Source organism: Podarcis melisellensis, assembly GCF_964234715.1.
Source record: "Podarcis melisellensis genome assembly, chromosome: 5".
NCBI classification, from domain to species: Eukaryota; Metazoa; Chordata; class Lepidosauria; order Squamata; family Lacertidae; genus Podarcis; species Podarcis melisellensis.
The window spans coordinates 61,214,367-61,241,595 of NC_138537.1; the positions used below are offsets into that span (position 1 = coordinate 61,214,367).

The 27,229-nt window shown below is 39.7% G+C and overlaps 1 protein-coding gene across 1 annotated transcript in view; it reads left to right on the forward strand.

The window, feature by feature from the left end:
• The window catches only part of ADGRA1 (adhesion G protein-coupled receptor A1), a 302,973-nt gene that overhangs the window by 39,825 nt on the left and 235,919 nt on the right, over nucleotides 1-27,229 (forward strand). The window lies entirely within an intron of this gene.

Consider the following 27,229-nt stretch of genomic DNA (forward strand, 5'->3'; position numbering starts at 1 on the left):
TGCAGAGCCGTCTGCTGAAAAACAATTCTGATGGGATTAATCATTCATCCTGTAAGGTTACAAGTATAATATAAATATAATTCATACAATTATATTGTATGAATCTAAAAATGGTTCCTGTAGTTCCAAGCTAAAGATACTTTACATAGACTTTCCAAAAATCATCCTTGTAGTTGAACTTTTGGCCCCCCAAAAGGGAAAAGAAAACATCCAGGTTATGTGCTATCCCAGAGAAGAAATTAAGATCCCATATTTGCATGTTCTGCAAATATGGGCTTCAGGGCTTCAGTATAACATGTCTGTCTGTTTGCCTATAAAATAGTTAAGCATCCCAAATTTCAAACAAAATACTTTCAGAAAACTTGACTGCTCTGACTAGCTAACAAACTTAGGCACCTAGAGATCTATTTAGAGAATTACATTCTACTTTAGATTCAGAGGTTGTTGCAGTAGTTGAGGAAGCCCCTTTTAATCACAGAAATCAGGTGCAATACTGATATGTATGTCTAATTTGAAGTTACAATCAGGTATAAATTGTAGTTACGAAATTCCTACCAGAGTAGAGACTTTCATATATTAGACGAGTGTGGAACCTCAGGCCAATGAGTTGAACACAGTTTCCTGAGCCTCTCTATTTAACCCTCTGGTTTTTGTCTAGAACAGGACACCTTTTCTCAGCCAAATGCCTTAGTAGCTCTGCTTTATGTCCTCCTATAGAGTCGCCCCCCCCCCCAAGTTGGACATGTATTTGAACTGTGTGGCAATGCCTACTGCTTGTCTAGATGGATTTGTGTGGATCCAACTATTTGGTCTCTTTCAAGAGTAACTGGATTTGTCTGGCCACCAGATGCTCAAGCAACTTCCCTAAAAAGGATATAATGGCAACTAGCCCAAACCCCAGGGTTCAGCACTTAGTAGCAACTTTGCCCTCTGGCCATTTCTGACAGAGATGCCTAAACTCCCACTTCCAATAAGCTGCTTGGTGGCTCCAAGTAAATTATCTGTATCTTACCATCCTGGCCCAAGCTCCTTGTTATTATGAGATCTAACACTTTTTCCATCCAATTTGAAAGACTGGGAAAATGGCAGCAGACTGACAATGCTCACTAGAAAAATTACTTCTGATCCTCAAAAACGGTTCTCCCATCTCTTCTTCTTACTGTTATCTTGACTCATGCCATGTTTCATCAGGGTCACTACAAATTAAATGTGGGAAATCATTTCACTATATTTTAAGAGGTGAAAGTCTAGTAAGATTAATTGAACTACGCAGTAGTGCTAGACATTATTGATGACACCATTTCAGCACGTTATGTTAAAGGAATAATATCAGTAAGGATAATGGGCGCAGTGTATCTAATAGAAATCTAACATAAAACGAATTGATGGCAACAGCCAAGTATTAAAAGGGCAACTGTGACTCATGTGACTGTGATTAGGGCCATAACTAGAAGCAGGTCTGATTTCATTAATCTAAGCATTTCTAAACTATGGGGCAGGGCTATCAGCTGGAGCACTGATTTCCACCTTCACTAAATTTGGAAGGAGAAAAAGGAAAGAAAAGGAGAGAGGAATAAGTGCAGCAATCATTTCCAAGGTTTTCTTTTCTCTCTCCCCAAGATTTTCTGAGATGTCAGAGATGGCCACAGCTAATGATGAAATATTAAACGGGGCTGATTTGCGCTAAAGGGAGAGTACTTGAATTTGTTCAAGGGAACATGTATGCTTTTATGTTGAGATTCTAATGTATTGTCAGGAAGAACTTTCTTCCCACTAAATTGGATGGTGATCATTCCTCCCGTCCCTTTTTCCTGTGCTGAATGGTAAAGCTTGCTTACATAAGGCACTTGAGTTTAATTTTCTGAATTTTGGGGGATCCAGGAGAAAAGCAAAATGAAGTGTTTGACATTCCAAGGGATGTCAAAAGTACTTGTGATCCTGTGAAGAATGTAATGCATTTTAAATTTCATTAATGCAATCTATTGGCCATTTGCCGCTGTAAGCCATGGCTAATTACTTAATGAGAATATGCAGATGGGTCCAACTTTCCTCCCCTTGTGCAAACAGGAGTGTAAAACTAAAACCAGTGGTTCAGTGTTGTTTCCAAACCAGGGCTTATGGTTTATTTTGCTTCAAACAAACATTCTCTGGTTCGCCAGAAGCGGCTTAGTCATGCTGGCCACATAACTGTATGCCAGCTCCCTCGGCCAATAAAGCGAGATGAGCACCGCAACCCCAGAGTCAGCCACGACTGGACCTAATGGTCAGGGGTCCCTTTACCTTTACCAACCTCAGTGTGGGAACCAGCCTACTGTTTCTGCTTGAATAAATGGGTCTCATATTTCTGCCCTTTATTGTTCTTTTCTTTTTTTAACTGGGTAGGAGAAATGTTACAGTGCTGTTGTAACAAACAGGAAAACTACATAGCCGTCAAGAAGTATGTGTTTCTGTATGTGTGTAAATGCACACACACATGCACACGGTGCACCATGGTGCTAGGAAGTCTTCACTCACCTGGTTTGCACAACATGCTAAGCCAAACCTTATCATCCTTGCCTTAGTGAGACTGTGGTTTCCCAAAGCAACTGCTGTACACCTCTCCAGTCTTTTTTCCTGCCATGTCAAGCCTAAGTTTGCCTTAGTGTGTTATTCGAACTGGGGCTTGTGGTTAAGGTCTCTCCTCACTAACCACGAGCTTGTAACCAAGTTTTGTTCTTGGTTATAGCTTGTGGTTTTTTGGGAGAGAGCTTAACCACCAAAACCACTCCTGTTAAAATGCTGAGCTAAACTTTGGCTTAGCTCAGGTGGTGCAACAGCAAAAAGGACTGGGGAGAAGGAAAACCTCCCTCTGCAGGATCCCGCATGCTTGTGCTGTTTCACTAAGCCAAGGTTGGCTTAGCATGTCACGTGAGCCACTGTCGTCTAATGACATTAACTATTCATTGTGAAGCCTTTGGTCATCGAGTGCTTCTTGCCTTCCGAATTTCTTTTTTTCCATTTTTCTGCTTCTCTCATGCTCATCTGAGATTCTGAGGTTTGTTTGTTATACTTAGGGGCTTAACCTCTGGTTATCATTGATCTTTCTTTAATAATGCCCATCATTCCAGTCAATATTAAACTCTACCATGTCAAAATAGTTATACTGCACTTCAAACCACATGCAGCTTCATTATTTTCCAAGGTATCTGCAACCTGTATACTCCATTTCATATGAGAAATATGTAGTCTTTGATACATTTCATCTGTAAATTTTGTTAGGAAATTTATAAGCATTAGCATTAACCCTTGGGTGGGAGATGAGGGAAGTGGTGATATTTATTTGAGGCGCTCAAGCTCATGTAGTATTTTTTCTCCTTTTCTTTTCTTTTTTGATGGTGGGGTCAGGTGAACAGTCATTGTCCAGTCTATTAGAAAGTAGGTTCTGTACCTTCCCCACCCTTGGGTGAAAGCTTGCTATTGCCAGACAAGGGGGAATACTTGGTGTGAATGTTTTATTTAGGGGGAGTGTTTGTATTTGTGTACTGTTGCTGCTTGTATGCGAGTATTTGTCCAGGTTTGTCTGGGTCTCATTGTGTAGACATGTGTGGGGGTTGCTGGTTGAGGATGTGAGACTGAATTATGGGAGCGCTTGCAGTGTGGGCAGTGTGATTTGAGGGTGTGTGAGAATGCTGAAGTTAAATATATTGGTTTAGAGTATTTGATGTAAGTTTGTTGATTGTGTAAGTGTGTGCTTGAGTGGAACTGAATGCAATGTATTACTAGCTGTAGTTCAATTAAGTTGTGTGTACAGGCGCTGGGAATTTAATTGGTTTATTTAATTGCATGATGGATTGGCATATGGTGGTTGGGAAGAGGAAGTTGTTTTCCTTTTGCCAAATTGTCAGTCCAGTTATTTAAAAGTGTGGAATGTGTGCTTTGTGGCAGATTTTCATTTGTTACATTTGGTTTCCTGGTGTTTCGAAGATAAATAATTGTATCCTGCAAACTGGAGATGCAATACACTTCTGGAAAGAAACAAACTTATGTGTGTGTTGTATACAAAAAAAATCATCCCTAACTGTGGGCAGTATTGGATAGTTTCCAGAATATGCAGATGAAAGTAGCCCTGCTTCTTTAATTTTTAAAAGAAAACCATGGTTACTTTGAATATGATCAGAATTATAAAATGTGTATATTAAATGGAAGGTAAATAATATTCCATTGCCTTTTGTCTTTTGTTATGTCACATAATCAAGGCTGATTAATCTTTATGCCTTGTCATTCTGCTTCCTAGAACTTGTATGCACCTCAACTTCTCTTTTCATTTGTAGACCTTCAGTCATGTTTTATTCTTCTCAGCTATCACTATGTCTTCAAGACTGACTCTTCTCTGAATTAGTCAGCCTTGTCTGCCATGTACCTGTCCCTGCCAATCCAGTCTCTTTGTTTATCTTACCATGTCCTTCTGCCAGCTTTCTCACAGATGAATCAAACTTCTATTGCAGAGAGACATATTCTGTCATTATTAGTATGCTTTTGGAACTATATTCCTTAGTACTGGCATGACAATACATATTACATGTAATGCAAAAAGTGGGTGCCAGTCCAGTTCATCCATCAGGTGCCCTAGTTTGAGTTTTTACCATTTTACTTCACAATCTATAAAATATAAAATAATTTATATTGTTAAGAAAAAGTTTGAGTTTTTGTAAACAAAAATAGACACATGAGCTTCACAGATGACAATCTGTGCAGTGCTTCATTGAACTTCATTTGTATGTCCACTCTATTTAATTATGCTTTATATTTGTAATTGTGCAAAGCAAAAAAAAGAACAAAAAATATTTTTGGAATAATGTTATAAGAAGGAAAACAAATATTTAAGGTACAAGCTCCAAACGTGATGCATTTTATACTATGTAACAAGCTAAATTTAAGAGGTTCTTCTAGGTGCATGTGTGCTACTCAGAAGTGTTCCCATTGAGTTCAATGGGATTTACTCCCAGGTATATGATTGCAGCTTAACTTTTGCTTATATTTCTCCCTACCTTTTTTATTTAATGAACAGATTTCACACCAGCCATTATCATAATACATTTTAAAGAAATGAAGTTGGCTGTATTTACAAAAATGTTCAGAGTTTGTCATGTTAAAGTCCAACAAATCTTTGTTCTGGGCCTCCAGAATTCTACAACAAAACATTAAAAAACCTACAACTCATTGAAAAGCCTTTAAAACTGAAAGGCTCATCTACCACACAGTTATATGAAAAGGCAAGTAGATTTTTCTTGCACAATGCGGATAATGCACAAGTATTATGCTATCATTTTCTGCTGCGTTTTCAAGCAGAGTTCATGCCAAGTTCACAGACTATGTAAAAGGGGTTTGTTAACTGGGGCTGCCATTCAATAGAATTGATCCTCTCTCAAGGTCAATGCAACATTATGGCCTTCCCTGAAAATATCTGAGTTCCGAGTTTTTTAGAATCCATTGAGTTCATTGCCATCAACATGTTTACAACATGTTTCAAAACCAAAGCTAACGATAGATCACACTGATGGCTGCCTTAATGAGAATGTTTAACTGATAATGCTTTTTATTTACTAGTATAATCATTCAAATTACCATAGGTTCTTTGTTCTGTCAACCATTTAGTGAGCTTATCATCTCTCATTTGTGGAGATGTCTCTTGAGTTCTGTAGTTTTCTATTGCATGCATTTTCTTTCCCTTTCCAAGCATTGAAGGCCCTAGTTAGATGGCTGCGACAATCTCTTTATGCTTGAGTAGAAGCAGCGCTCAGCGCTGTTAACAGGAAGGAAAAAGCCCTTCAGCTTATTTGTGCCTATTGACCACTTGGCCTATCACACATTGGCTGCTCCAGATTCACTCACTTTTCTTATGTTGTCAAATCAAATGCATGCATCCCAGAGCACAGAGGGGAAATTCCTCTTAAGGTAGCTGCTCAGATCTGTGGTTCCAATAGGAATATATTATGTATTGAAAGGGGAATGCTAGATGAAGAAAAGGGAATGGGATGGGCCAGGGCTGAATTTATGGAAAAGAAGAGAATAGGAAGTTGTGTGAAGAAAATGCTTCTGGAGATTTTTTTAGTGCAAGGCTATATGGATATCTTTCCAAATACATTATTTGCATTCAGGTCTGAAAGGCTAATAAGTTTAAATGCTTGCAAATTTAGCAACAGAGGGGGTGATTGAGAAATGATAAGACATTTTAAATGCACCAGGTAACAAGATTGGCTTATACAGTGGTACCTTGGTTTAAGAACAGCCCTGTTTACGAACTATTCTGTTTACGAGCTCCGCAAAACCGGAAGTAGTGTCCTGGTTTGCGAACTTTACCTCGGTCTAAGAACGGAAGCTGAACAGTGGAAGGGCTCCGGTGGTGGGAGGCCTCATTAGGGAACGTGCGCCTCGGTTTAAGAATGGTTTCAGTTTAAGAACAGACTTCCAGAATGGATTAAGTTCGTAAACCGAGGTACCACTGTACTGAGAATTAATGTTGTTTCTTTAGTACTGTTCCCAAATGAAGCAACTTAAGCTATCATTGAAGCTGTATGGAAGAATATGATGGATGGAAAAGCCTTCATGTAGAATAATATCTTGAAAGAGGAAGCATTGAATTCATGTACTGAAGTTTCGTGTGTGCCAATTCTAGCATTGCTTAGTGTGATTAAGAAGTGTGGATAACAATGTAATAAATAAGGTATTTGTACACTAGCCAGTTAGTGAGCCTATATCTGCATAGACCTAAAGTCCCACATTTTAATTTGTGTGCAGGCTTTCTAGACAGTTTCTACATATGGTGTGTTCCAATCCTGTTTTCATGCATAGTTTATATGTCAATAGGAAAAAGTGCCAGAAGTGGTGCATGCACAACAGCCTAGCACATTGGTGTAGTACAGGGAGATATGCCCATGCCTCACTTGTTTAGTTTTTTACCTTCTAGGGAATCATCAACACTCTTAAATTGCTTTTCATACCTATGGTTGTGGATGCTTTCATGTTTTCCTTAAATGCAACATGCATTTGAACAAATTAATAATGTCAGGAGGTAACTGGAAGGCCCATATGGAAGTTTTTATAGCAGATTGGATGACATCAAATGAAAATAAACCTTCTATTAAACACAAAATGGGATTCTCCAAAGCCTGGAGGGGTGGAGGTTTGTATGGTTGACATTTTAGTTTAGGAGATGTTTGGACATAATACGAAACAAGTTTGGAAGGCAATTGAGGCTTCTAGGCCAAAGTTAAATATAGACAAAAATTGTTTCTGTGTTAAACATGACATAGCTCTTGGGGCATGCGATTGATCCAAGAGAAAGAGAGCAAGCTTAGGAAAAGTCAAAGTTGTACCTGAAATGCCACTGCCTAATGTAATACAAGGCAGTATATAGATTATTTTGAAGGCAGATGATACCAGACTACAACTATATTTTTTTCTTTAAAAGTGAAGTAAGATTTAAAAGATTCTTAACTGCATCCTCTAGAAGGCACTCAATTTGAGTAGACTATAAGCATTTATGCCCTGTTTTATTTAAGAGTGACAGATCCTAAAAATGGAATGTTTTCTCCATTAGTGTTGTTAAGGATACATCCAGATTTGTGACTTTAATAACTCTACCTAAAGGTCACCATGCATATGACCCAATTGATCTGGTGATGATCCCTGACATTTACATGATTACACAAATACAAGGGATTAGCATGTTACAAATGTCATTTCTGCGATCCAATATTATGAATGGATATTAACACACATTTGTGGGAGGTTCTTTTGGTGACAATCGACAGAAGATTTTTTAAAATGGAAAAAATAGGTGTAATATTTGCTAAGCAAATGAAAACTAATTTGGGGAAGTGACAATTTAATTTTCCAGAAGATAAATTATTTGTAGAAAGGTTTCTGGACATGAGTTAGTGAACATGTAAATGTTCAGTGTTTCTGAAACATGATTTATATATTTTAAAAACTAGGTATTGGGATAACGTGTGACTTATCCCTAGGTAACTGTATCATAAAGGGAACAGTAGTTCAACCCTGGAAGATCTCTAAGCAAGCTGAAAGCCCACAGATTAGATGTGTCTTTTTACAGTTCTGTCTAAAGTAATAGGGAGGAATGCATTAGGTGAATATGATGATACTACAGATCTTTTATAGGGTTAAATCTCCATACTTGGTCTCAGGTGAAATTATTTGGTAGACCCCAACTTCATTCCCTTCACCATGTCTTATAAATGATGAAGGAAGTTAAGAGACCATGTGCATTGGACCTTGCTGTCCTAGATGGAAGGAAAGACTCTCAAATCATCAGACATGTGTGCTGTGTAATATGGAATGAATTGATAAATGAGGACAGCACTAACGGATTGAGGGAAGATTTAATGGCATGCATTCATTTCAAATTCTGAGAAGCAAATGAATGAAGGAAAATAGAAATTTGTGAAGTTCATGTGCATATAAAGATCAGTTTTGCTTTGGTAGCCAGCCAGCAACCCTGTGGGTTTTTATTTACAGAGAACTGGCTAATTACCCAGCAAACCACAAATATTCCAAAATATTAATGCTTCAGAGGTTTTTTCTTGATAGTATTTTTTTTTAATTTAACAATTTTGACACTGCTTTGCTTCTGTTGCTACATTACAACCATACATTTTGTCATGGCCACATGTGGCCACCTCTCTCCCCCTGCTTTCCAATACTGTGATTGCTGGTTTTGCATCTTACTGCATGGGAGCAAGAGAGTTTGTACCTAATGGGAAGCCGTAGCTCAATGGTGAAGTTTGTGCCTTTCAGTGAAGAAGGTCCTGGCCCAAAATAGCGATCTTGCAGTTCATATACCATATTCAAATTGTAGGTGTGGCCATGGGGGGAGTGGGTGGAGCAATGTGTGTCACTTTGTATAGCATGCTATATTTCAGTGACACAAAAACCAGATGTTTATGCACCTACTTTCCTCCCATCTCCCCATCCATGCAAGTACAAAGCATTTTCACAGTCGAAGGACACATTTCAGCCAGGCTAAAGCACCCAAGGAGCGTGTGGAGCAGGGTCATTGAGGGATGTGGGTTGGGAAGAGGGGGATGTAGACTGAGGAGTGTGCATTTGGGAGAGTCCCATGGGCCAAATAGGGAGGACCTCTGACCTGATATAGGTACATACAATTAGATATGAGAAAGAAAAAGGAGATTATCCTCTTGTAACACTAGAACTCAGGGTTGCCCCATGAAATTCATTGTCAGTATATTCAGGACAAGGCAAAGCTTACTGAACTTCCTTTGACAAACTTTGGTGATCGTCACTGGTTTGGATGGCTTTAGAAAACCATGAAAGATGGGTGTATCAGTAGTTATTAGCCAGGACAGCTAACTGAAACAGTCATGTTCAGAAGAATGAATGATGAACCTGTGGCCCTCCAGATGTTGGTCTGTAATTCCCCTCATTCCTGACAATTAGTCATGCTGGCTGGCACTGAAAATATAAGCATAATGCTGAATGTTGTATTTTCTCTAAGAAATTATCAGATATTTATTTTTTTTTTGGCATTTTCATTCAGTTATTTGTGAACCAAAGGAAAGGAAACTGCCTTGTACTGAGTCAGACCATTGATCCATATAGCTCAGCTTTGTTTACACTGACTGTCACTGGCTGTTCAGGTTTTCAGACAGGGCCTCTTTCCCAGCCCTACCCAGAGATGTTGGGGATTAAACCTGGTACCCTCTTCATACTCTACCTGTGATCTATAGCCCTTCCCCAAAAGGTGATGTTGGGCACCACACAGACGCTCATCCTAATGGCATTAACTGCAAGACTGCTCTTCCATTCTTGGACCTTGGACTTCTCCTTTGAAAAATATTTCTCCTCTATACGAGAATCTACCAGTTTAATACACACAAGCCAATGCACTTCTTATACATAAATTTTTAAAGAATATATTATTTATATCTCCATTAAAAAGGACTTAATGTCCCTTCCTCTGATAAATGCTGCAATCTGCCATTTTGTCCTGCTATGCAGAATGCAATTCTGTAATGCACGACTGCACAGTATTGGAAAAAAGTAAATGGGAAAGAATGCCATAAAATAGTTTTAAATAACATATTTTTCAGCGGCAGAAGTTTGTAACAATGATGGATTTCTATAAAGCTGGCACAGAGGTAGCGGCTATGTTTATTTCTAAAGGACAACTATATCAGTAAAAGACTAATACAAGATTCGGTGTGCTGTTCTTCCTTTTTCTCAATAAAAAATGTTCCTCAGAACTCCTTCTTTTTGACCCCTTGCCCAATCTATTTTCCTTCTGATTTACAGTGCTGAATCATGAGTATAGTACCATTCTCTCGAAAGTATGCTCTGCACGCCTTAGGATTTTTCACTTCGGCCAAATAAAAATGATATGGCAAAGCTGGCACTGAAAAGTATTAGCTAAAAAAAACCCCACTAGCCTTCATGGTTTCATGGAAAAGTTGGTAGAACTTGCCATTTTAAAAAGTAGGTTCGGTTTTTCAAAACAACAGCACACCTCCCAGTACTTGTGAGGTGCAACTCAAAACATAGTAGCTAATATGATTGTGAGGAGGGAGCTGCTGGGATGACTCCCAAAGCCACTTCAGCAATGGTCAGCACTGGAACTGTTGGTGTCACTTGAGTGCAGGTACCTAGACCTAAAGTTATGGGCAGAAATGGGAATTGTCAGGCAAGCAGTGGCATCCTGAACCTTTTGCAAGGCTTAAACCTGATTTATTTATTAATTAAATTTCTATACCGCCTGACACAGGGTGGTTTAGAATATAAAAATGCAGACAATACACAACATAATAACAAACGAAACAATAACCCACCTCCACCCTGGTTTGTTTGTTTTTTAAACCCATAGATTGTTTAATTAGCCAGATGCCTGGGAGAAGAGGAATGTTTTGGTCTGGTGTCTAAAGATAGGTAATCAAGGCGCCAGGCGAGCCTCCCTGGGGAGAACATTTCACAAGTGAAGAGCCACCACAGAAAAAGTCCATTCTTATGTTGCCATCCTCCAGAACTTTCGTGGAGGGGGCACACAAAGAAGATAATGGCAGGCTTAAAAAGTGTAACCTTCAGTTTGTGCAGCTCTCGATGAATAACACCAGGCTGCTGGAGGGAGTGCCCAGTGGGCACGATCCTAGAATATGATTCAGTCTGGACTGGGACCATTTGTAGCGTACTTTATAAACGTTAGAGCAGCCACATTGCCTTGTGGGGAAACCTGCCAGAGGCTGGATGTTGGAGGTGGCTGGGTCCAGAGGCAAAAATTTGGGTAGGGCAATGGATGGGACTTTTACTTTTGTAAGAGGTTTGTGGGAGGTTTCTTTCTACAACCAACATGCTCACCACCTCTGTGTAGGCAAGCAAGATACATTAGCACAACTCAAGGATCCATTCCATTCAGGACAAAATACTTGGTGAGTGCACAGAGCAGGATGTGTGGCCTGGGAGAATCTCAAAGGCTAGACAGAAGCCCTTGGAGTGTTGCATTTGGCCCTTAGGCTTGAGATTCCCTATCGCTGTGTAAGAGATGGTGTATTGTTGTAAAAATGGCAGAAGGTGTGACCAGCATAGTGGTGGTGAATTTATTTTAAAAATTGTGACATTCTATATGGATAGTGTGATTTAATAAATAACAGAATTGTTCTGACTCATGCAAAATACTAAATATATTGGAGATGGCCTGGTAAACATAACAGTTGTTTGAGTGCTCTGCACCCCAATACTGGAAGAGAGATCTTTTTGTAACTTCTTCAGTTGAAATTCTGTATCATGTTAATTTACTATGAAACCACGCCATAGTCGCGTGGCTTTGTGTGTCATGCTCTATTTTAGTTTGAAGTAAAGCAACAATGCAATGTAAGTTGATTAAAAGGTTATTAAAGGCCAAAACATTTATCTATTTGAAAGTTAGGTTTACTTACCCATATCTGCTTTATCGGTCATTGTAATGAAGGTTAATGTTGCCCTAAAGCTAAAAATACACGTTCAATAAAAGCAAGTTGCAGAGGCGCTATTGATACAATGAAAAAAACAGCAATGAGTTGATACAATGAAAAAAACAGCATTGACATGAAATAGTATTGAAAACAGGGTTTTTTGGGTAGAAAACAAGAACAAAAGGCTTCCAGCATAGAAGAGGAAAATAGAGATGAACAAGGATCCGTTTAATATCTGAGTTAATTTATCTGTGTTGTTGGACTATCTGTGAGTATCCCAGTAAACTAGTACTGTATTCAATTTCTGTTACAATGTTTTAGCATTAGGTCAGTGTACAGACTAGCATTGTTTTAGAGACAGCAGCACATTAACCCACCGAGCTGTAAAATCTCCAGAAGGTTCAACAGAATAGACATTTCATCATCTGGGCCATCTGGAAAACTGTGGTCAGGGAGCCTGAGATTCTTCATTAAAACCTCTAAATCCACTAACAGAAATCCACACTTTGTGTTTGGAATAGGTTATGCAAATAAATGTGCTCCTATTACGTATTTTCATTTTGATCAGATAATGGTGGGGAGAAAGTGAACTTTAGATACTGGTTTTTGCATCACGCTTAGGAAGGTTGGAACCTGAAACATCTTAAATGCTTGGAATTTAAGGGCAGGAAAAAAGGATATTTGGATTAGATGCAGGGAGGGCTGATATCCTTGGTGAATAAAGTGTCTTTGCATATTATTTGATTCCTTGCCTAAGGAAACACATGGGGTTTTATTGAATGCTGCACAAATGAAGTTCTGCTTGTCCAATGGGATTTCCCCTTTCTCTCCTCCTCCTGGATGCCCCCTAAATCTGCTGTGGTGCATCCTCCAATTGTCTGGAGCTGATTTTGAGGGTACATAGTGAGAAGAATTGATGCGTTTTAGTTATGGTGCTGGAGGAGACTCTTGAGAGTCCCATGGACTGCAAGAAGATCAAACCTATCCATTCTTAAGGAAATCAGCCCTGAGTGCTGAGGCTCCAATACTTTGGCCACCTCATGAGAAGAGAAGACTCCCTGGAAAAGACCCTGATGTTGGGAAAGATTGAGGACACAAGGAGAAGGGGACGACAGAGGATGAGATGGTTGGACAGTGTTCTTGAAGCTACCAACATGAGTTTGACCAAACTGCGGGAGGCAGTGGAAGACAGGAGTGCCTGGCGTGCTCTGGTCCATGGGGTCACGAAGAGTCGGACACGACTAAACGACTAAACAACAACAAGTGAGCTGTAGGGAAGAGGACAGGGAAATTCCAGGACTTTTTTTCCAGGGGAAACTCACAGGATCTCAGTTCCCACACCTCTCAGGCGAGAAGGCAAATGGTGTTTCCATGCGCTCTGGCTTCCATCATGGTGTCCTGTGGTGCTAGAAGTGGTTTAGTCATGCTGGCCTCATGACTCGGAAAATCTGTCTGCAGACAAACACTGGCTCCCTTGGCCTGAAAGCAGAGATGAGCACCGCACACCATAGCCGAATTCGACTGAACCGCCCAAGGGTCCTTTAACTTTTACAATGAAATACATACATTGAAAGATATCAACTGCCTTTCAGCTGCCAATGCAAAAGAAGCTACTTTCTCCTATAACAAGTGGCATTTTATTTTCCAGTTAAGAAACCTATATCTATCTATTTGGTATATTGGATGCAGAGTGAATAGGGCTATAGCCACCCATGTTTTCCCACCATTATGGAGGATATAGGATTAAAAATACAAAAACAAATTGTTTCCATCAACATCAATAATTTCCTTTGTACTATTTCACCCCTAGTTTAACAAATAGCATTATAGGACAATTAGACAACTGGCATGAAAGAGGATTTGGGAAATTTGCCAGTTGGATTAGCAACTATCAGATAAAGTCCATAAATCAAATAAAGGAAGGTTTAGGCAATATAGAATTCATATTAAATGAATATTTTCAAATATGAGATTTTTTAAAAAAATGTTTGCCAACTCAGGAAAAGATTGAGACAGCTACATAACTTTGAAAAACTGATATGGCAAAAAATAATAATCCTCCAAATATATAAAATTAGTGTTCAAATGGGAGATATGTCAGAGATGACTTTAATCCCAAGTGATAATTGGAAATATATATGTGGGAATATTACTAAATATATTACATAATTATTACTGATAGATAATTCTATTAATCAGTCAACCATATGGTATTTAACACAATCTTGAATACCTAGAATGTTAGATGGGAAGCAACAGATTCTGACAATGAGGAACAAATAGAGCAGATTTTATCTGCTGTCAGTAGAAGCGTTCTGAGGCTAAATATACTGCTATGAAATTGCATCTAATGTAAGCAACATTTTGAAGCATTCAGTCCAGTTATACCCCAAAGTATATATATTAACCAATTTCAATGATGTGATTCCCAAAGGCAGAGAGAAATTATTATTTAAAGTGATTCTAATGGCAAGGATTTTATATGCAAAATACTGTGGGAGGAACATCTCAGTTTAAGGGAATGGTTCTGTACATTATGAGAACTGGCAACTTTTGATAAAATCACCTGTATGCTATGGGTTTGGCAAGGGAAAAAGAAAATGAATAGATTCCAGCAAAAATTGACAATGTTTAAAAATCTGTGGAACAGCAAACCGAGAAAGGATAGTTACAATCCTTTCACAATTTTATGAGAACAAATGAACATGACTCTTCTTTAACATATGAGTTATATAAATAAACAAAAAGGTTCATTAAATACCTTATTCCTATTAACTACCGGTATATTAAGAATGCTGACCCTTTTCCTATTTTATTTATGAATATTTATATCTTGAATTATAATATTAATAATGATTTAAGTGCATAGGTTTACTCATAACGTGAGGTGCTATTAGTGTTAATTTTGTAGGTGGTTTTCTCTCTCTCTTTTTAACTGTCAGTATTGTTCCAATATATAAATAATTTGCAGGGGGAAAGGAATAGAATGGCTCTGGGCAATTGCTGAAATCTCAAGTGAGTAAAAGCATGCCTATTTGATAAAAAATTGAGATCAGAAAGATGTTTCATATTCATAATTTAAATTTGCTGCACCATGTGACAGAGCAGTCTTTGGACAGAAAAGGAGAGCTTTGGGTGAATATAAATCTCTCCCAACTGATATTTTAACTGGTGCTTTGGCAATCATAAGAAAATATGCCAAGGAAAGCTAAGTGTATTTTTCAAATGAATTGTCTTTTACTCTGCCAGCTTTTCTCTTGTTGCTAAGAAGATTGCTCCTGTAGACAGGGATTCAGCAGCATCCCCTCCCGTCTACCTTTAAAATTTAATGCAACAACTAATAATACGCAAATATATCCTCATTATAATTTGTAATGAACTGGTTTAACAATAGGTGTGCTGTTGAACACAGATTATTTTCAATCTTAGATTTCGTATTGTTTCAAAATTAGAATAAGCGCTCCACTTGCATGCTTCTGTAACTGCTGGGGACATATTTTAACATTAAATACAGTACATTAAAAATTGGAGTGTTCTCTATCCTTCCTGAATAGGGTCAGGTTTTAATAATGTATTGAGTGTTTGAATTTGATAGACTGAGAGCTGAACAAATGTGTTCTTTTCAAAGAGCACAAACAGAGAACAAATACCCCATATAATGGCAGGACTAAACGTGTTCTATCTTATGGCCTGCTTTCTACAAACAATGTTTCCTGATTTTTACAAAAACTCGTTGTTTTAGCTTTCTCACAGGTTTGATAAAAAAATATAAAATAATCTAAGAGATCTAAGTAGGGGGGCAGTGTCTGTGGTAGCAGTGACGGACCTTGATGTCTCAAATTTCAGCAGTGCCTTGTGCAATGCCAAAATCGGGTGCCACCCACTCCTCGTGTGCCATTGGATGTCACAGTTGTGGTGCCCATTGCGGCAACTCCGAGGCTCGGCAACATATGGTGGTGGATTCTATGCCAGCTAGTACAACAAAGTGGCCCAGATTACCTCCTTCTCCAGAAGCTGGGCCAGCTTTCAATCCAGCATTTCCATCACTTGCCAGTTCCACCCCAAAATACTCTGTTGGGGCACATTATGTTGGCTATTGCTGATATTAGCCTGTGTTCCATCACAATTTTGGCCAGGTGAAGCCAGGCAGAGGTACACCTCTAGCAAATGCTATCCTGTCTCCCAAGAAGCACAAGTAGGGAGTTGGCATTGCTCAGTCCTTCATAGAAGTCATCCCGTGCAGTTAATAATCTGCAACTGCTTAGACGGAGATACAAATTTAAAATTTTGTAGTCTGCATATATCAACAATAACAGTAATGTGTTGGTTTCAACCTGTGCCAACAAATATATGTTATCTATCATAACGTTGCACTATATTTCACAGGCTCAAGGTGTGCTGTGTTTAAAAATGTAGAACTGAAAGAGGTAAAATAGAAATCAATCGTCAATGACAGTTATTTCCCAGCAGATTAAGCCCAGGTGGTTAAATGTCACTACAAGTCTATGAAACTGTTTTAGACTGAATTGTATGCACTGCCTGATGACAGGTCTTGAAAGTTTCCTTCTCGGTTGTACTTTGAAATGGCAGGAACTTGAACCTGGAATCTTTTGCATGTAAAGCAGGGATGGGGAACTTCTGGCCAACACAGTCCTTCAAGCCTCTCTGTCTGGTGCTTTGGACTCTCTCCAGACAACAGATTCCCTCCCAAGCCACACTCCTCAAAATCCTTGCATTGCGCCCTCCCTGAGTGATTCCGTCAGGCTGGAATGAGTCCTTGAACTCTGCTAATACCTGGGAGGAGTATAGAGCGTATAGTGCACGGGTGTCTAGAAACTAGCCAAGAAGCTGCACAAAGGTAAAATTCACATTTGTTGCTGCTCTGCCCACTTTACCTCTGAACCCCAGAAGGTTGCCCAACAGATGCCTCCCTCAGGCTGAAAACGATTCCCAACCCTGATGTAATATTAGTGAACTTCAAGACTTGGGCATAATTGAACCTGCAAATGGATGACGTTCCATGGTTCCAGGACTCTCAACCTCCAAATGCTTGTGACATTTAAAACTGTGACCATTTTGTTATACTGGCATTTAAGTAGTATAGTGGTACCTCGGGTTAAGTACTTAATTCGTTCCGGAGGTCCGTACTTAACCTGAAGCTGTTCTTAACCTGAAGCACCACTTTAGCTAATGGGGCCTCCTGCTGCTGCCGTGCCGCTGGAACACAATTTCTGTTCTCATCCTGAAGCAAAGTTCTTAACCTGAAGCACTATTTCTGGGTTAGCGGAGTCTGTACCCTGAAGTGCATGTAACCTGAAGCGTATGTAACCCGAGGTACCACTGTACTCTTTTTCTTTGGTCAAGTTGTAACTCTGTATTTATATTTATAGGTGAAGTGAAAATTAAGGACAAAGGTGGTTTTCACAGTGTGCGAATTCAAGTACAGAGGGATTGCCTCTGTACTTGATTGCCTCTGTACTCTGCTGATAAGTACAGAGGGATTGCCATAGGCAATAGTTCTCACCTTCCATTTGATGCTTTACCACTACTAAGCAATAGCTGTTATAGGAGACTGGAGCATTACCGGTTTCTCCATCCAGCACACTCTCATCTGGGATTTACTTCAGCTTCCCATGCACCAGGGAGAGGAAAGAGATTTCCTTTGGGCCCTGCGATGCTCCCCTTCCCACACACAGCTGTGTTTATGCTGGGAAGCATCATGCCCTAAGTATAGATCATGCCGGTATTATGTGCTCTTAGTGGCCTAACCTTGTTAGGAGGCAAGCCACTACATTTTGCATGAGTGGCAGCCTCTCTCCAAAGAGTCCTGCATAAATCACATAACTGTCAGCAACTCATACAAGGCTCTTACTGACAATGAATTCTAAGGAAAGAGCTTATTACAGTGTTACATTATCTGCTATTACTCAAGGAAACATTACTCATTCTTAAGTAAAGATTTGTATAACCGCCATTATAGGGTTTTCCCCCACTTCTAATTTCTCCCAGCAGCCCCAGAGCAACCCGCCAATCCAGAAGGTAGCATAATGCCACATTTGAGTCACTATTCGTTGGTTGTGCTGTGTGGGGGATTACAAAATAGAAGGTGGCCTGTAATTTAGAAATTGTTAGAGTATTCTGGCAATGCACTATATCATGGCATGCTTTGGCTAGGTTTTACTGTTACTCAGTCACGCTAGTTGGTCCTTAAAGAAATTGCACATATTGTGTATTTTTAAAACCTTGAGCAAATAAATGGAACTCAGTGTGTTTAATATTGACTAGGCAAAACAGCACGGCACCACAGAGTCATATATTATGCCAGCTGCAGTTGCTGGCACACAACCTAATTCAGCCATCAAACTGTAACTAAGGTTAATAGTGGCAACAGTACTGAGCTAGGCAGCTGCTGCTGTCTGTGGATATTTGTCACATGTCAGTAGATTGCCTTTTAAATGTCTTGAAATGCCAGAAAGCTTGGTTGTTTGACAGTGTCCCCTGAGAATTATTTTGGCCAGGTTGCATTCCAGGTTTGTGAGAGTGCCAGCCTTCCAATCTCCTTTGGTGAACTCTCTTGTATTTTCCAGCACCCTGCCTATGTTAAGAACATGCTGCGCGATTCAGAAGGCAGGCAACCCTTAACTTTGCGAGGCTTTCTCAGTACACATTCCCTGTATACTGGATAGCTCAGCTGGGTAGAGCATGGTGCTGATAACACCAAGGTTGCAGGTTCAATCCCTGTATGGGACACCTGCATATTCCTGCATTCCAGGGGGTTTGACTAGATGCTCCTCAGGGTCCCTTCCAACTCTCTGATTCCATTAATTCTTGGTCAAATGTTTATTTTCATTGGAATTTCTAGATTTGGATGCACTATGCTTCTGATTACTGGTTGCTGGAGGACAAACAACGAGAGAGGGCTTTTTTCCGCCTTCATGCCTTGCTTAGAGAATTCCTGGAAATATCAGACTGAGCACTGTTGAAAAGAGTATGCTAGGCTAAATGGCCCTTTGGTCTGATTCAGCAAAGCCATTCTTTTTGCTATCCTAAACCAAAGGGTTTCCACACAGAAAGGATGTGCTGCTGCTGCTGCTGTTTTGTTGAACTCTTATGGTAGACTATGCAATACTAATCATTCTGAATGTGTTGAATTCATCAGTGTGTTGAATTAATCATTGAGTTGGGTTGTCAAGATCTGAATTACAACCCTGTTGTAGGTTTGAAGCTTTATATACTACTGTTGGTCTTTCCTGCAGATAAATATTTTATTTTATCTATATATCAGAGCTTAAAAGGATCAGCATGGCATGCGCAGGGGCGGGGGAGAGGGCGGGATTAGCCCTTCCTCTTTCCACCTCATGCTGCTGCTTCTGCAGATTCCAAGGCAGCCAACGATTCACTGGATTCTAAGCAGCCTCATTAATCTGACAGCATCTCCTCCCCTCCAGAAATATGGGCCCTAAACGATCATACCCCTAGAGCTGGGCTGGCGTAGCTCATTCCTTCATGTAGATTGCAGTGGCAGAGAGGAAAGTGTGTGTGGGGGGGGGGAGATGAACAGCAATAAAAAGTATGGAAAAGTTGCCCTCCCACCCTAGTCAGCAGGATTTAGTAAGAGGCAGCAGCTCTGCCACTAAATCTCCTCTCCCCATTTGCAGTAGCATTGCTCTGCACTGTCAAAAAGAATAGCTAAATGCAGCAAATGTATGTCAGTGAACGCACACTGCTTCTGATAGCTAAAATGGCATGTTTGGAAAGGACAGTTCTTCTGAGCTTCTTTATATCTCTACTGGAAATTATTATTAATTTAAACAAATGGGGGCAGCCACGGGGAAAGGTCCCCCCCCCCCGATGAGCTGCTAAGAAGAGCCAGAAACAAAAAGTCAAATAAGTTCTACTTATTTAGATGGTTGAAGCCCAACGGCAACCTTGTGAGTCATACCTGGCTCCCTAGGGAAAGCAGTCATGCCCCCAAACAAATAAGCAGAGTGGTCTAGAAAAGTCTATTCCTCTCTTTGCCCCAGCCCCATCCCTTTCAGTTTACAATGATGCAGGGCATACTCCTAAAGCTCCCTCTTGTGTCTTACTCCGTAATATCAAAATAAATATACATTTATTACTACTTTGCATTATGGTACAACAACAGGAAGAATTCTCTCTTTCTTCACCCCTTATACTATCATTTGTTTAGGAATAGCAGGAGTGAGGATAGCTTCCTCTCCATCCCTGCAGCAGCCGGGGCCTAACCTAGTTTCGTAGCAAAGCTTCTCCCACTGGTTATGTACTGTAATGGCAAGCAAAGTGAACACTAGCAGTCATCAATGGGAAATGCTACCTAGTGTTAAAAGTGTCAGACTAGGACCGGGGAGACCCAGGTCCAAATTATTATTCAGCCATGAAACTCATTTGGTGACATTGCGGCAGTCATATACACATTATGTATGCTCTGTCTTTTGTCTTTTTAAGGATAATATTTGTAAGCCACCTTGGAAACTCCAGAAGGAGTGCTGGGAGCGTTCGTGCGACACACTGCAGCTGATACACTAACATGTCGCGACTCACAGTTTGGAAAGCTCTGCCCTAGAGTATAAATTCATACAGCTGGTGAACTTCATAAATAAATACACTCAACTGAACCTACCTCAGTGGTGTGGTTTGAGGATAAAATGCGTAAGGGGAAACCATGTGCAGTGTCCTGAGCTGTTTTGGGATAGGGGCAGAATAAACATGTAATAAAATAGATCATTTGTTATATTGTTTCAAATGAATGTCGTTGTTTCACAATAAAAGCTAATTTGTTTTTGTAATTAGCATCTGTATCAAATGTGTTAATTATCTTGGTTCTCATAATGTTAATATTTGACCATTAACCGACTACTTCACCAATATCTGGATTGGTCGATTAACCAGATCCTTTTTGACTGGTTAGATGTCTAACCCTAAGTACTACTATTTCCTTTAAAACCTGCACACACACCTTTCTGATCAAGGTGCAGTGGAGATAAATACTGGGACATCTAAACCATGTAAGTTGCCTCTACTTCCCTGTGTTTCTTTTCTTGTTAATGATAGATGCGTTTAATTTCCCTGGGGCCCATTTTCTCTGTTGATTCACCAGGGAATTGCATGCGCATATCCCATTAAATTTAATTGGCACTGGGAAAGAACCTATTGGCTTGGTTTTAAACTGATCTAACTAATGGGGAGTGAACTGCTAAGGAATACAAATGTGAAAAAGGAGGAAGGAGCAGATGTAGTGTCTTGAATCCAGTATTACCTACTTTTCTATTCCAAGTCTTAAAACTATTTCTCAGTCCCTCAAATGAGTTAGTTGTTCTGTAGGAAACCAACCAACCAACCAACCAACCAACCAACCAACCAACCAACCAACCAACCAACCAACCAAGAACCCAAGATCAACTCCACAAGAATAGCTGTTCCAAAGCTCAGAGGTTAACTTTCCCTGGAAATCTGGTTTAGAAGAAATGAAAGAGAGAAAAATACACAAGGTTCAATAGATGACTCAGTGCACAATACTAGCAGAAATAGTGTGCCTCTACTGATCTGCAACCCATAGATCCCAAATGAATGGGAATGTCCTTCCAGTGAGGTGGTGAAATTATATAAGTGAAATTATAGTGATAATAAACATTTATCTGGTTACAAAGCAGTGTAAATGCTCTCTGGCGTTGTAAGGCTGGATTGTCATTTCCCCCCCTGTTTTTAGTGTTGTATAGAATAATCACTTTACGGTTATTTGTACTAAGTTCACAGAAAACCCTTGCCAAAGAATTACGGCTGGGTTGACCTACCTATGAGGTGAGGTGAGGCGGTCGCCTCAGGTGGCAGAGCCTGATGAGCTTGCTGCCCTTGCCTCTGCTGCCATGGACGTGCCCTGCCATGGATGCCCCCACTGCGCCCACTGTCATGGTTGTGTCCTGTTGCTGCTACACCACTGCTAGGCACAGCAGGGCATTTTGCTTCAAGCAGCAAATTGTTCTGGGCCAGCCTCCAAATTTCTGCTTTGTAGGCGGGCATGTAATTGTAGGGTTCGCAGAATCTGTAAATGTAAAAAGATGTTAGGGTTTGAGCCTAAAGTAAAAAGATGTTAGGGTTTGAGCCTAAAGTGGGTCTTTAAACAGGCTACAACCATAACCAACTACCCCTGCAATCCAGCCTTAGTGGTGAAAAGAATAATTTATCAATTGCTTTGAATCACAACTGAGGTAAGCTTGTTCAGGCAACTACAGGCAATACTTGTTTTGTGTGGGGCTTTTTGTTTCAGACCCCCACATGCATCAGCAGGACACGTAAAGCGTTCTGCCCCTTCCCACCCCCATTCTGCCATTTTGGTGATGTTTTAGGGTCACTTCTGGTTTCTGCACCGTGTGTGTGTATGTACGCAGTCGTTCGTCAATCAGACACTCATAAATCAGTCGTTGCCTCTGTGTGTATGTATGTTTGTGTGTGTCTCTGTGTGTGTATATATATATATATATATATGCTTTCGTAGATTTTCACGGGTACAGGAATGCAGGTTTTGGTGTCCTCGGGTGTCTTCCCGTGTAAAAGTTGGGGTGTCTAGGCGACGTTTCGACGAGGTCTCACTCGTCATCTTCAGGCTGGTGCTTTCGGCTTCTTGTTCCAGTAACAAGAAGCCGAAAGCACCAGCCTGAAGATGACGAGTGAGACCTCGTCGAAACGTCGCCTAGACACCCCAACTTTTACACGGGAAGACACCCGAGGACACCAAAACCTGCATATATATATATATATATATATATATATATATATACACGGTTCTGTAGAATATATTAAAAGCAGTGTGCAAATTCATTTACTTTGGCAGTGTCTTGCTTCCTGTTCCAAATGCATTGCCACAGGTGTATGTGTGTGTGTGTGTGTGAAAGAAAGAAAGAAAGAAAGAAAGAAAGAAAGAAAGAAAGAAAGAAAGAAACTTTATTCAAGGCTTATGAATATTCAGGTCAGACTGCAGTTACAGATTGCCAGAAATGTGACTAAGAGTTCAAGAATGACATCAGGGGGTCCAAGACTGCCTCCCCCCCTTAAAGGCAATGGACTGTGGGAGAGGGGCCGTCCCACCCCTCAAGCCCTTCCCTTCGAACAGTGTCCTCACACTCCTTCTCCTCTGACGTATCTGGTCACAACTCCTACCCCAAACCAGTTGAGATCGCAGGACTCATGACAGTCAGTTTTCAAGTGATGGGAATGCATCTTACTGCACTATATGGTAATGTAGCAGCAGGAAAAGTGTAGGTGGGAACTGTCAAAGTGAGTCAATATTTGTCATATAACAGTGAGCCCCCAGTTTGCTTTCCCATCCCCAAACCTGCCAGTTGTGACTGTTCTTTTGGTCCCCCTGAAGTTCCCAACCTTACAATTTAAAGCTCAACCTTAAAATTTAGTGAAACATACTGTGCCTTTTTACTTTACCTTCTATAATTCAGTGTAGAACGAAAGGTGCAAAACAGCCTTGAAACCAGTAATCAGATGTGTTACCCTAAGCTAGTTTTCCAGAAAGCATCTTGTTTCAGGAAACTAATTTACCATTATTTTATACAATGACTTGAATTACTGGAATATATATTTCTGGGGGTGGCAGAATCCTAGTGGTGGAAAATTATTTTTCTTAATTATTTTATACTTATTTAGATCTTGGAAAAAGTGTTGTCTCTCTCTCTTCACTTGCCCAGCATAACATTAACAACATATAAAAATATTTTTTCCTAAAGTATCTCTTTGCCAAGTAATGGGCTTGGCTAGGTTATATTAAATAGAGACAAGTGAAAACATCTGTGTAGTTCCAGTGGTTTGCTGGATGTGCACTTTGCTTCCATTCAATAGCTTATAAAATCTTTGGATTCACGAAATACTTTGTTCATCTTGGCTGCTTGTTTAGTAATCTTTCCATAAAAACACCCCCAAACCAAACTGTTCAATGCTTGGCTATCCAATTCACCAGCAGCTTTGTGTATTATGGATGAAATAATGGGCTATTTGAAATTAAAATGAATAAAAAACAAATAATATAGGCTCAATTTTTTAAAAAGTGGTTTCTTCCTTCCATTTTATCCTAGCTGTATGTACTTTTCAGTGTTGCTCTCATTTTAGAACATAGAATTCACTCCCCAAAGCAGAACCAGTATGAAGAAATTATTTGGACTTGTGACATGAATGGTACAATGGTTACATTTGGGACAGAACCTAAAGCATAGTTTAATATTATGTGAATGCCAGGCTTGCGAAAAAACCTTCCTCTCTAATTTCTTGGTTGGTGCAGCCTGTTTTGTCTAAACAAACAAAGATCAGAAACCACAGTTTGATTTTTTTGGAGGGAGACACCATAGTTTCAAAACCAGTTGTTCCTGGTTTGTTTCAAACAACAGTTTCTTGAAAATAGCTACTGATCTTCGCCTTGCAATCACACAAGGCAGGGGAGACCAAAAGCCCAAGGCTCATTCACATTGCAATATATTGTAGTTTAGTATTACCTCTGAATGTGGACTATGGGTTGGTTCTGACATAACAACCCCAGCTTCATAAACTGTTCAGAAACTTCAGCTAGTGCAGAATTTAGCAGCCAGGTTGCTCACCGGGGCAAGACGGTTAGAGCATATTACACCAATCCTGGTCCAATTCCACTGGCTACCAATTAGTTTCCAGTTGAGTGATACTGGAGTAAATAAACATTAAGTCATTGTTTCCTGTTTTGACCCTGTGTATTTTTATTTCATTTGTTTAGACGATTTATATGATGCTTCATTACAATAGTCTTTAAGCGGGGTACAATGAATATAATAGATTCAACAACATATTGAAGATACATTGGTGGCCAAGACCATTGATTAACTCCAAAGTATATTAATTACTCTATCCTCCCACAGTCACTAGTGCAGGTATCGTCTTTTGTCTGCAGGTTTATTTTAATGGTAGATCTTTAATCATCATGAAAGTAGTGACAGATAATGACCACATAGCCACTTCATTCCAATTTAAGTGTCAGTAAATAGCCATCTGGAATAGCAGCATGTAATTCAGAATATGTTCATATAGTTGTAAAACCATTCACCATCTTACTGTAATAATTGATTCCCCCCCTCCCACTAGATTCCAGTAATTCTTGTCACATTTTAAGGAAGTTACTACTTTTAAAAAAATGCACTGTTGTTTCCTGCTCTGATGGTTTGATGAATTGCCTTCACTTTAAAAAATATTCTTCTATCTCATGACAGAAAGCTGGAAGGAAAGTTAAAAATATCCAGATGGCTTTGAAAACAGCAGATTTGAAAACAGCAGCTTTGAAATATTCTATGTTTGTTACAGAAAATGTTAGAAATCTGTATGAGAGAATAAAAGTTGAAAAGTCATGCTTTGCGTGAAAATATTTTGTTACCATGTAGTAAGCTGATTGCTCTTTCATACAAACATTTAATAAAATTAATGAAGGAGACTATAAGGAAGTTCTGCATAACTTTTGACCACTCCTCTGTCCAGTCTAATTTAGTCCACTAGCCATGTCCTGTGACTTGTTTACCAAGCCCCTGGTGGGCTGCCATATGTACGTAATGGGCTGCACTTGGCTTTCCCCAAGGGCACAATGCCTCCTGCTTTATATTTTCATTAGGCAAGGAACACTTATTTGCACCCAATTATATGAACAAAACTTCTCATGCTGCAGGGGACATGTACCGAAAGCAAAAGAGTTGTGTGGCACTTCTCAACTTTCCAGAAAACTTTTTTGGAAAATGCATGAGGCATCTACTTGGCAAGTCCAGCTTTTTTCAGAAAGTTGTAAGCAACAAAATTCTATAAATGTGTTGCGAACATTCCAAATACTATCATTGGCTTGGTCCAAGGTTGCTGTTTAGTTTAAAAGGAATAAATAGAGGGGAAGTTATATTCATTTGAGACCCATAGAGACTTACAAACAGAAATGTAAATAAAATATCTAATGGAATACCGTGTGAGAATTCTGTTATTTTTGGAAACTTCCCATTAGAACTCTGTGTTAATTTATAAGTTTAAAAATAAACCAGTAACCTAACAGGCTTACCAGCTATCCCATCCGTGAGACGTAATCTAGCAAACAGTTCTTCTACACTGTTCACTTCGGCTAGATTTGCTCAGTAGCAGCATTTAGTGCATTGAACTGTTGCTGATACTAGGTAATTGACAGATTCTGACTAGTGGCCCAGTTCACAGGAAAAAAAGATGCATCATTTATGCTGGGTATTCATACACTTTGAGAGAATGAATTATGGATGACTCCAAATTAAAGCATCCACTTATGTATGTACTTTATGTTAATTCAGTCCTCTCCCTTATTTATACAAGTGCTTATGTGTCCATTGCTCATTAAAGCAAAAATGCAGCCAAATAACCAGGGAGGAAAAACACAGGTTAGACTAACCATGTTAACTACTTGTGGACGACTGCATTGACTGTGTTCATATGTAACAAGAAGACATGGTTTTTTTAACCATGATTTGTTGAATAAGCTAACAGACAACCAAGGAATCAGCTGCTTGCTTTGTCTGATGTTGTTTGTTGTTCTCTTGCCTCTTCTACAAAACTCCAGCTGCTATCCTAAATGCCTTTTTTGTGGTTGAGGACTGACCCGTGGCCATGCTATGTATCCAGAACTATACTGTTGTTAAGTTGTAAAAAAGAAGTTGGGGACATAAACACTTTACTTCTCAGAGATCTTCATCTGCACACCTGGAGCCAAACGCTGTCCTAAAATATCCCCCACCTTCCCTCCAATTGCAAACTCCACCGTTACAGTTTAAGGAGACGCTCATGCAATCTTTAGGTATGTTTAACCATGGGCAATTTAACCATGTCCTCCAAATACTGCTTGTCGCTAACACATACCATCTTTGTGAAGATTTTGTAGCTCAGGTAGAACAAACTACTGTTAGTAAATGTAATAGCTTCTCAACCCACCATTGCATTTTCCTGACAACCTGCCACCTCCAGTGTACTGCATTGATAGTTCTAACTGTGGGGATGTGCTACCAGAATGTTCTTCTAGTGGATACGAGATACTGCCTTATATATGAATGATGATAAACAGCCCAGTTCCCCTAAATGGCCACCCCCTGTGCTTATACCATTTTGTCAGAATTGTTAAAAGGTGGATTAGCAACTGTTACATCAGCCTAGTAGGAAAGATTGTGTACCTTTTAAAAACATTGAGGAAGGGAAGATTAACAAATCTAGAGCTGCTTTTTGCATGACAAAAAGCCCCC